General features: G+C 37.4%; 1 protein-coding gene across 8 annotated transcripts in view; it reads left to right on the forward strand.

Annotated features, from left to right (window-relative positions):
* The window catches only part of LOC122712227 (protein-tyrosine sulfotransferase), a 169,471-nt gene that overhangs the window by 93,434 nt on the left and 63,667 nt on the right, over positions 1-12,370 (forward strand). For 4 of the 8 annotated variants that reach the window (XM_043931688.1, XM_043931689.1, XM_043931687.1 and 1 more), the window contains one exon: positions 9,371-9,379. The exons of 3 other annotated variants lie outside the window; for them this stretch is intronic. The gene's annotated coding sequence lies outside the window, so the exon portion shown is untranslated. Of the gene's footprint in view, positions 1-9,370; positions 9,380-9,474; positions 9,498-12,370 lie in introns of those variants that run through there. One more of the 8 variants, XM_043931693.1, reaches the window with a different exon arrangement.

The raw sequence follows: 12,370 nt of genomic DNA on the forward strand, positions 1-12,370 counted from the left end.
AAATTCTCACGTCGATGTAGAACGTAGTTTATATTATATAGTTGTCTTTTATTTAATTGTTAGAATCGTAATTGGAGATGGAATGATTGGGGGAAAAAAGCTGGCGGCTGACGAAACATTGAGCTACGTCACTTCTCGGATTGTAAAGTCGGAGAAATGTGTCAAGTTTCATGTTTTTTTCAACACGTTGAAAAGATTGAATATAAAAGATTGAATATAACGGGAATTACATTGCAAGCTTTTTATGTATTATTTATCGCTTTTATATGGGTGGTTATATTGTATTTACCCTTTATATCGTATAAGGTTATATTCATAAAATACTTCAATTACTGAGCCTTTCTCGCAATTGCTCGAGATCTTAGAGAGTTTTCTCTTAGAGAAAAGAATTCTCTCTTTTTCTTTTCCTTTCTTTATCTCTATTGTAAATAAAAAACCCGCATTCTTCTATATGAAATTATACAACTTAAAGAAACAATGAATAAAGATCACAATATTCGTGTCAAACGAAGAATGGTTAAGATTTATGAAGGGAAAATTAGGTAATTCCTTGCAAATTTATTCGTCGCGTCAACCTGACAGAAGAGTGATAGGGAGATCGGAAGAGGGCCCCGAATATAAATGCAAATTTACGACTTTCTCGCGTCAATTCGCAATTTCTTCTGCCTTAAATTTGTTTTCATTAGATAAAAGAACAAATTGATCCCCCTAATCGTATCATCATCCCTTTCCCTGTCTTCTTTCCGAGGAAGGAAATCCGAAGAATTCCTCCATTCCATCCAAAAAAGGCGTGAAACAATTTTCGTGATTGGGATATAATTGTTCTCCAAAGTGTCAGCTTGACGTGACATGGATTTCCTCCAGAAAAATCGCGTCTCCTTCTTTCTTTCTGTATAAGATGATCGAAAATAATAAGAGAAACCTTATTATTATAACGTTTTTAAGATTCTTAACCTAATTAAGAATTATCGAATCGAGTGAAATTGTTTTCTTTTTTTTTTGGAAATATTAAAAATAATAATTCTTTCGTTCACAGGTGAAAATAATAATATTTTTATTACACGATAGGTAAATAGTTCTGGTATTGGGAAAAGAAATTCGTTTAAAAAAGTTCCGAAAGAATCGAGATAGAATTTAAAATAGAAAGGTAACCGGAAGATATCCCTAATAACCGAGGATAGAGCACAATGGCAAGATTTCTTTCGACGTTTTTAAGATTCTTAACCTAATTAAGAATTATCGAATCGAGTGGAATTGTTTTTTTTTTTTTTTTTGGAAATATTAAAAATAATAATTCTTTCGTTCACAGGTGAAAATAATAATATTTTCACGATAGGTAAATAGTTCTGGTATTGGGAAAAGAAATTCGTTTAAAAAAATTCCGAAAGAATCGAGGTAGAATTTAAAATAGAAAGGTAACCGGAAGGTATCCCTAATAACCGAGGATAAAGCACAATGGCAAGATTTCTTTCTACGGGATTATGGATGCTAATTAGCATCCACTTGGGTGTAGCATCCGTGAAAGGACACGGTCGATTTCCATAGAGAAACGTTATCGATACCATTCAATTCACTCGGAATAATCACGTTGGAGAGGGCACGAGGCTTCGCACGCCAAGCACGTAACGCATAGAACAGTGATTTCGACCATCGAGATCGTGATTAAATTTCATGATGGTGGTTCAAACGTAGGTGTAACATTGCTCGAAAAGTTCAACGTGAATCAAGAATCTGTCGAACGACGGTTTCGACGTGTGTTTAACGACGTTCTTGCGATTATCAATAGGTCGTTTACGATTCAGGAAGTTATAAAAGTCTCTTTTCTCGTTTCACGAACTGAACGTTCCTACGATCAAGAGTAGAAACAGACTTAATAATAAAAAAAAATCATAATTTTAGAAATATAATATATAACGTTTGTTGTTATACAACAAATAAAAAAAAAATCTGCTCCAACTCGATGAGTTTGAAAAATTTGATTCGCTTCACGTTTGTTTGATGCAAATTCAAAGAAACATCCTTCACGCGCTTTAAAATAAGTGATCCTTTTGCAATTCAATTTGATGGAGAACGTTTGTCTGTATGTTAAAGATTAAAAGATGACAAGAGGTCTCTGCTTGGTCGAATTCGTGATAACAATTCGCGAGGATTAGGGCAAAGCCATAACTCTCTGATGGCCAGCTGCAATTAATCGATGCTCTTTGATGCTTTCCACCTATCCCTCTATCAAGGGTGGAAAGGGAGGAGGAGGAGGAGGAGGAGGAGGATGTTCATTCAAAGCGCGTATTGATCGATCGATAATTGTCAAGGATTTATCTTAAAAAAAATTGGAGAATAAAAAAAAAGGGGAATAAATGGAACAAATCTATTCCATATCGAAAATTTTATAATTAGTAAAAAGTGAAATATTTTGGTTCTAAAAAGAATGATGTTCTTTTTCTCGTTCTCTCTTAATCCGCACTGTCCAAGATTTTTTAATTAAACGAAAGATAATTAATATATTCCGAATAACTTTGAGCATTATTTTTTCAAAAACAAATGAGTCGAAATATAAAAATTCTCTTCTCGTATCATCTAATTTAACCCTTTAAGAGCGAAGAAAAATTATTGTTCTTTTCTTATTAAATCGATCAAAAAATATATATATATATATTTCCTTGTCGGATCGATGAAAAGCTATACAATACATTTTCCAGCGTGCCGTACAATTCCAATAATTATATCTGTCACGAATGAAGATAAAAGGAGAAAGAGAAAGAGAGGAAGAAAGAGAGAGAAAGAGAAAGCGAAAAAAGATTAAAAATCACTGCTCACTCCGAAATAACGAATAGGAACAAAGGATAAAAGATAAAAGTTAAATTAGAGGTGGAAAAAAAAAATGAGAGTTGACGCGCGGCTGGTTTCCCGGTATTGTAACGATATTCCAAATGGGGGACAAAATGGTGGATGCTGTAACGCTGTATCCCAAGGGAAAGACGGCGACGGCCACGAAGCTAATTAACAAGACCGTGGGTATATACATTCGCGCAAACATATCCTTGGAAATCTATCCGTCCTATTCCCGTAGCCGAAGGCGAGCAATGCCCCGTCTCCTTCCATTTCTCGAGCGACTCGACGCGGATTGGCGGCGCGATAGTAAACTCGTGCTAATTGAATCGTACGTATTGCACAGCCCGGTATACCTCCCCTAATAAGAGCTGCAAATACATTAGCATCCAATCTCGATGGGAGCAGAGGCTTGGATACGGGGTTATAATTCGTGAAATTCCACGTTGAAATTCCACTGTCGTCGTATCGTATCGATTCTGACGTGGAAACGGGAACGTCGTCTCGTTAATTTCCACCACGCGCCGCGATTACCATCCTCTTGCTCGGATATTTCGTTTGATATCGGCTAATCTTGCGATACCAACGACGACCTTCTGTTCCTCCGCGCGATAAAGGTTACCTGCACCAGATATTCGAAACGTTCGAGGAAGACCGATCACGGGTATTGTTTAAATGTTATCGTCGATTTCATAGATCCTAGGAATATCTAATTTTATTTTTTCGTAAAAATAGCACTTGGAAAAACAAATTTGAAAAATTTCGCATTGAACCGAAAATCCATCACATTTCACTTTCGCATCTGTACAATTTCTTTTTCCCCCTTTTAACATCCAATATATTTTCCCTCGAGCTTACGAATTCACCGTGCTCCTCTCCTTTTTCCCATTTGCTCTCCCAATCTACTCTTCCCCTAATAATCGCAAACCAATCATCCTCTCCTAATAACGAAAAGGAAGAATCCCTGCCCTTACCTTTCGGGGCCAATCCCCCCCCGTCACGATTCAAAGAAAGTGGCGGCCACCATCCTCGTCGTTATCCGTCGTAACGAGATTCCTCCTCCGAGCACGTTGTTCCCGGACGAGGGGTTCCCGAGAACATTGTTACCTCCGAGAAGTCGTGCAGAAGACGAAAAGACGTTGGAGGGCGTGGAGAGAGCGTTATCGCTTTCCGATAACGCAGCCGGACACAACCGTTGCACGGCCATTAACAATTCAATTCCATATTTCCTCGCGCGAGCGGATCCGCGCCCCTCTCCAGGGAAATACGTTGTTAGTTAATGCGGTTTGGATCCGGCCAGCGTTGTTCTCGTTATTGGGCCGTGATCCCCCATCGTGGGGCTCGTAATGCAGCGGACGTGTTCCCCACGCGTGGTGTTCTCGTGGACGTGACGCTTCCATTTCGGAGAGGACTCCAAGTCGGGGTCTCCGTTTCCGGCCAGGTTCAGCCTGGGTTTTATCGGCTCGAGCTGATAGCGTTCCGAACGTTTGGATTCGTCGTAGGGTGGTAATAAATGGAGGGAGTGGACGCTTCTTGCGGGCTTCGTTTCTCGAGGGGGGAGAAAAACGAGGGGGTGGAATCGCGGGTCCCTCGAGAAGGGAAGAGTTTTTGATTTCTCTTCGGTGGATTCTTTCGGGAGATTCGTGAGAGATTATTTTGGGAAAGACAAAGTCACTCGCTTCGAAGTTAATTCGAGATGAATACTTCGTGGAATACGATTTCACGTCCCTTGTTTTATCGCTCCGTTCAATCTTTGTCGTTCGTCATTTTTCGTTGGACGAAAATTTTTTTTTTGGAAGACGAACGGGATACTTTTACGATTCTCTCGCCAACTTTTCTTGGAATAATTTGTTTCCTCCCTTTTCCAAGGCGATCAAACTTTCGAAAGGTTGCAGATTCTAACGTATCGTTGCGATATATATAAGGATTTTATATATTAATTTCGCAGTTCTTTTTTAAAAATCGTAAGTTCGAAACTGGAACATCCAGGTTGCAATCGATCTTCGTTCCACATTTGGAGTAAATTTGAGACGATATTTCAACTTTTTGCTCCAACAGTACGCAAATATATCCACGAATATATTTGCAAACGCCCGAGGCGATGGCATTACGCGTGTTAAAATTAAATACATAATTTCGGGCGCAGGGATCGGCATCCGACCTCTCGTCGGAGATCCATTAATATCCCGGACAACGAGAGCGTTTTACGATGCAAATGTTGAAACACGCTGACTCGGTGCAAGCCTGAGCACGACACTGTTCGGGACGAGGGCACTGTAAAAACACGGTGTGGGGAGGGCGTATTAATATCGCTCGAAATTTACCACCGTTTCAATTTTCGCCCGATAAACCGGGGGTTCGTGGGCCAGGTACCGTTATTCTATTAAAACCGTACCCGTACAACCGGTCACGCTGGTGGATGCTGATAAAGGAAGAAACACGGAGCCACGTTTCTCCAATTTTCCAAGCAATTTTTCAGGGATTAGCAACAGATTATCGAGCTCGCCCCCACCTGGATAAAGATGCAAATTCTGTTCATCGGGGGACGAACACGTTGGATCCGTCTCTTTGTCCTTTTTCCTCTTTCCCTTTCATTCGATTTATCTACCTTCCTCTGCAGAGCTATCCTCGCTGAATAGAGACTGTTTCGTTTTATAACGTTAGAAGCAGTTTATCGAATTTCAATCTTCGCCCCCTTCTTCCCTCCTCGAAGAAGAAGTCGAAAGTAATTTCTCTAATATTGGCTCTCGAGAAGAAATCTCAATCGGGGACATTTCCCTCTCCTTCGGATGGGTTCGATATCGAAATCCTTCTTGAAAAATTGTATCCCCAGAGCGTGGGGCGGAAATGAGTGAAAATCTTTCCCAAGTATAATTCCTTCATCGAGGATATTATTAGGAGATCATATTCCAGATGATACTCCTGGCCGGCCAATTATCGGTAATCGATCGATCGAGTGGCCACTACGTCACTATGTTTAACGGTCACACTTAACACCGATGTGTCTTGTAATCGATGGTTTAACGTCCACGCTCCAACGTTAACCATCGTTTATACGTTGATCCGTGTTAATTATGTTGTCTAAGGTCGAGCAAATGGCGTATCCATTATGTCTTACATCGCGATCTATCTCCGTTTCTCTTCATCCCGTGGAGAGGGTTGAGACAAGGATGATAGGAGAGAGACCGCGAGCTCCTTTGTGTTCGAATAGCAGCGACACCGAACGCGATTCCCCTTGGGAATACGTGTCTCTCATCTCGACGAAATGAGACAGCTCGAACCTCGTCGTTCTCGAGGAATTTGGCTTTGTACGATGGAACACGATCCATTCTTATTTGAATGATGATGACGATGAGGAGGAGGTGGAAAGAAGTAGAAACGATTTTCTGCTTCTAATTAAATTATACTTTTAGGAAGATTATATATATATATATATGTGTGTGTGTGTGTGTGTGTGTGTGTGTGTATGTATATAATTTTAATCTCGTGTGAAATATTGACAGATGTATCATTTGTGTATTTACTTTTAAATTTTTCGATTCAAATGTGGTTTCGAAGGATACCTATTTAAAATAGAATTATTATCACTTTTTTTTTGCATTTTTTTTCTTGTTTGTAATTTTTTATCTTCTCTCGTTGCGGTAAAAATTCTAAAAAACGAGAATTTTTTACAAAAATCACGAAAGATTTATCACTATGGTGTAATTTCCCGCGAGAGTAGGAAGTATTTCGGTTAAACGACTACTTATGATCACAAAAATTTCACTGGATCAACGTCGAATCGCGTATCTCAGAAAAAGTGAAGTAACACTTTCCAAGAAAGAAAAAGAAAAACAAATGCATAAAACCTCGTAAAAATTCAGTGATAATAACCTAAATCTCCAATTATAAAAACGACTGTACTTCTCTATAGAATAAATTAAACGGATTCGAGGAGAGAAGTGTATGGAGCCACCTTTCGAACCCTCTTCCTCGAACTTCCTTTTAAACTTTCATCTTTACTTTATTTCTCGGCTACCCCCACGAGAAGAACGTCTTACGTTAAATCCTCCGATTGTGCAAAGAAAGAAACGAAGGGGGAGAAGAGGAACAATGCTTTTCTTCGTACACGTTACACGATCCAAATTTTCTCCTTCAATACGTGTTTATACACACGTCTCCCTATAAAGTTGCCGATTTAATTACTCGTTTATCCGAGAAAAGGATTCACGCGCACCTCCCCGACCCTGCCGATAAGAGGAGGCGAATCCCTAAAAGCTATTTGCACGCGGACGTGCACGTTATAACGGAGCTCGAATATGGCTCAGTGTGGAAGGCGGGTGATGCTCTGAAAAGCGCGTGATAACGGCAGGGGTTACGTGTGTACACGTAACGAAACATATCACGGGCGAAATTTTAGCCGTGGCGAAACTAGCTTCTTCGAGTTCGAGCTAACGAACGGGGAAGATCGTTGTCGAGAGATAGAGCGGTGAAAAGAACGCGCTTTTCGCCGGAATTTTCGGGGGGGGAGGGGGTATTTAAGTGTATAAATTTAATATTGAAACGTTTAGACATTTCTAGGGCAGCGAGAACGAGGAGGAATTTCTAAAATGAACTTAAAATTGTTGAGTAAATTGTTTGGATTTATTCCAAAGGAAATTTTCAAAATAGTTAAAATATTTAAAGCTACGCATCTTTTTTTATACTTTTTTGATACTTATAGACGTGAAAATCCTCTAAAATGTTAAAGTGTTTCTCGAGATAATTTTTTAATTAAACTTTAAAAAAAGAATGAATCGCTTTTTCCATTCGAATACTCGAATTAAAGAAAGAGTTTTACTCTATATTTTTATAGAGATCTGAAAACAATGCAATTTATCTTAACTAGGACGATACTCGGAAAAATAATAAAGTTTCTCGAATATTTCACAATTCGGCCTTCGGAAGAGAAAACTTGAAAAGAACAAGCGATCTAACAAGGAAAAAAGTTTGAAGTTTTAAATCGCGTCCAAAGGCGAAGGCGATCTCGTTGAAAACGATTGCATTCTATTCAGGAAATTTGCGAGGATCACGAAGTCCATTGCTGGAATGGAACAGCCTCGATGCATCCTCGATTCCGAAATGCCCTAACCGCGTAATATTAGTCGATCGATGTCAAAATTCCGTTTGTGGTTGTGGCAGGAAAGCTTGTGAGTAATTACTCGAATAGGACGGATCCTCGAGTAACGAGGTAAGATAGTCTCTATTGTGGATGCGTCGAGGATATGTGTTACTAACATACTTGTATTAAATTTCGAATTTTTTTTTTTTTTTTCTTTCTAATTCAGTATCGACCGTTTTCTCGATAAATTTGATTTATAAATGAAAATATCGGGATATTCGATTGTTCGCGGCGAATATTTTTGGAATTTATCGCGTGGAAATATTGTGACATAAATTTTTAGCAACATTTTGGTGTATAATTTTTATACAGTGACATTGTTGTTGATTGTAAACTGGAAAAAAAAAATGAAACCGATGTACGATTCTATTGATAGGAAAGGATCCAAAATTCCAATTTCTCTCGCAATTTTTTCGCATATATCGAAAATTGATTTGATTTTCGGTGATCGAACATTGAATGTGTTGCGTGTCTTTTTTTTTTTTTTTTATATCTGAATACAATGAGGATAGGTGTTAAAGGATAAAAATCCCAAAAGAAAAAAAGGAAAAAAAAAAAAGATAAAATAAGATGCAGACAGATGGAGGATAAATTTGATTGATTATTTTCGATTTTGTAATGCGTTGAAACGTGACTCGCGTCGGGGATAATGAATATTGATGATGACACGTTCAACGAACAGTGATGCGTCAATTGTGTCAAAATTATAATTACGTTTCCGTTACATTGAATATATTGATAATTACGATATTCCGTAATATTCCGTTATCATTTACCACTATATTTTATCAAGCTTTTATTAATAGAAATAGTTTCAATTAATTCCCCCTAACAAATAAACATTGAACGCACACGACTGTGAAATTAAATTAGCACGCAAAAGAATATTCACATGGTGATCGGATGCATGATTTTTCATTTAAAAAGTTGCACAAATCGAGTATACTAAAAAATTTTTAAGTTTAAGAAGTTAAGTTTACACATTCGGTGACGTGAATATAGACGTCGTAAAGATTTCTTATTCATGAAAGAACTTTTCTAAGAAATGTGAAAGATGAAAAAGATTTTTCCGTCCGAATTTCCCTTTTACAATACTGCGCGTTCAATACAGATATTATCATCGATAAACACAGCCTTTTTCGTTTTTCATTTTGTACTTCGTATCAAAAATCGATATTCGCCATTCAGGAACCCCTTCAATCCTTGATGCCGCATTGAATTTGTTATTAAACGATTTCCACAAAATTTTCCTCTCGAATCTATAGCCAAATAACGACGATCCTAGATTTAAAAAAATCTTAAATTAAAAAAATCTAAAAATCCGCTTGAATCTATCTTTTTCACAAAAAAAAAAAAAAAAAAAAAAAAGGAAATAACAATACGAATCCTATTTTCTTGTTACAGATCACCAAGGTACGTGGACAATTCGGTTTCCCCGGGGGTGTGAAGCTCCGCGTCAAGCTCCGGATTTGTTATTCAATCTTGCATTCGTTAGATCGGCGCAGGTGTTTCTCGAGAGGCTATAAAAATGGTAAAACACTTCTGGAGAAACATAAATTCCCGTTATACGCGTCTCACCGAACCGCGCGCCAAAACTTAACTTCCCCATCTCCCTCTTCTTAATCCGATTAAAAAAAATTGTTGCGGCCGAATTAAAGTTGCATAAATTGTAACCCCGGGTCAGGGGTTTCTTTAACAACTTTGTTTCTTCTTGAGGGCGATCTAAATGATAAAACACCAAGGGAGGAAAGACTTGCCACTTTTGTCGGAGAAAAATTAACTAATCCCTCTCACGTGCTATCTCGCTTTATAGGAAAATGTTAGGCCATTCCATAAATAACAGGCGTTTTTTTTCCGTGCCTGGTTTCAGTTGCACCGCAAAACAATCATTCATCATCAAAGTTTTTAAAAATATTAAATTATCACGGCTTCTGTTTTATAATTGAGCGTGCGAACTGCATAATTGATGAGGGAACCGAAATGGAGTTCTTATCTACCCTGAAAAAAATATAAATAATTAAATAATGTAATGCATTCCTTCAACTCGACGTTAGGGAATTATGATTTATTTTATCCGTTGCAAAAATTTAATCAAAGAAATCTTTCAAAAAAATGTACGCTACAATCACATATCATAAATAGTAAATTTTCCCTTCTGCGATTGAATAATTCTCAGCAAAACGTTGGATTGAAACTTAAATTGAATAACAATAATAAAGAAAGAAAGAAAGAAATTCTCGTCGCTTGCCGTCTCACTCGATCGTTTAATAAACTCGGTCAAGCGTTGCAACTTTTCTAACAGTAATACGCTTTCGAAAAATCATCGACAAATTCCAATCGCGATTGCAATACGCGTTCGCGCGTAAAAAATACAAGAAATAAACGTTTGAAATTTTTATCCTGTATGTATATATATTTCTCCATTTCTCGCGCGTGTTTTAAATCGTTTTCAAACAATGCGTCCGAATTCGAGGTAAAGATAAAACCCGTGCAAAATAGAGCGCGTCATTTTTTTCATCCGGCAGTAAAATTATAGCGGGTGTAGGAAGATATATATCTCTCCGTATTCTCTCGCCCCAGTTCGTGAACGCGAGTTTGAAGCACGGATCGACCGGCAACCGTATTAATATTCATCGTTGATGATTTATTCCGCGCGAACGACGATTGGCCAATAGGCGGATAGGGGCGAGAAACGTCCAGAGGGTGGCAAAAAGGGGTTAAACGAGGCGCGCTTTCGGCCTAGTTTCCGGTCGAGATCGCGATACTTCATCCTACGCGAAGTATTATCGAAGTGACGGTGAATTTTCGAGAGGAGACTAATTGAAATTCTTCATTTCTCTCTGATTCGACGAAATTCGAATCTTTTTTTAAAAATACTTTATTTTTGGAGTTTCGCTTTTTTTTTCTAGAGATAGAATTTTTTTAGATGATATTAAGATGTATGTAGTGGAATAGTGATGTTTTAATTCGAACTTTTACGTGATGATTTGATAGTTCGATGTTAAGAAGGTAGATATGGCTTAGTTTCGTGATTGATGGGTTGGGTCGATAAATAAAGTGGTGGTAAATAGTGATTTTTTTTTAAAAATTTGAATTTTTGTGTGTCAATATTGGTAGAATTTTATGCGAATTAAACTTCTTGATATTATAAAGAGTTCGTTTCGAAAGTCGAAGTACGAAGAAGTCTTAAGTGGCTTAAGAATAATTTTAGAAACTTAAACTAAAGAATTTATATTGAATTTATAAACTTGTATAATGCAAAATTGGAAGTCTATTTATATTTATACTTTTGAAACTTGCGCTTTGAATGGTTAAGGAATAATAGGGAAAAATCAAAGGGCAAAGCAAAGAACAGCACAAGAAGTTTTAAGTGGATCTTTTTTTTCTCTCTTTCTTTTTTAAAAATTTATTCACCTATCAAAAGAAGAATGATTTCGCAAAAGTTTTTTTTTTTTTTTTCTTCTCCTCTTCGAACAGAAAAGAATCGTATACTCTAATAAAACCATGTAAAAAAATTTAAGAAAATGGAAAAATCTTTACTTTACTGATACGTAACTTCGTTTTCTTTCTTTAAAATGTTTTAATCTGTTTGAAATTATCCCTCGCATGTATAAAATCGCGAGCAAAGTTGCTTTGTTCGTTTCAACACTGGCACGATATTTCATTTTGCTCCATAGTTCATTCCGTTTTATCCCTCGAAAGTTAATTTACCAAACATTAAATATTTCAACGTTCGGCGTTAGATAAAATATGCATAGAGGCGGGGGAGAATTTACGTTAATGGAACTTCCAAACAGAAGTCATAAATAGGAATGAAATCGCGGATATGATATTAAAACCTCGTTACTAAAAATTTCCAAAATTCTCCCCAAAAATAAACAAATAAATAAATAAATAAATGAAAGAAATCAATCTAATATATAATATAATCTATAATATAATCTATAATGCACGTTATCACGATTCTTATTTAAAAATATAAGCTCTTTCACTCGTTGTTTAACTTCATCCAGCTCCTCTCTCTCCTCCCTCTCTCTGTCTCTCTACTTTAAATTTTCACGATAATACATTAACGTGGGTTAAAAAAAGTATGGTAAAAACGAAGGATGACGATGATTTAACACGAGGAAGTCTCTAATCACTCTAATCACAGGAAGAAAATGGAGCGAGGAATGAAAGACTCGGTTCGTACCTGGCCACGAGTAGGTTCGAAGTATTCGAGCTCTTCCTTCCGTGTAATCTCGACGTTTATCGCACGTATAAGAATATAACGAGCCATAAGTACGACGAAAAGAGAAAGAAGACGGAAGGATAATTTAGTAATTGTGCGGCCAGTGAGCGTGTAAAAGGTTCCATCGTGCGGTTAATGCTTTAGCGAGGAATATTCCTCTTGTCCCTTTTAAT

This window comes from Apis laboriosa, unplaced genomic scaffold (genome assembly GCF_014066325.1).
Source record: "Apis laboriosa isolate Shangri-la unplaced genomic scaffold, ASM1406632v1 scaffold1_cov151, whole genome shotgun sequence".
Taxonomy (NCBI): Eukaryota; Metazoa; Arthropoda; class Insecta; order Hymenoptera; family Apidae; genus Apis; species Apis laboriosa.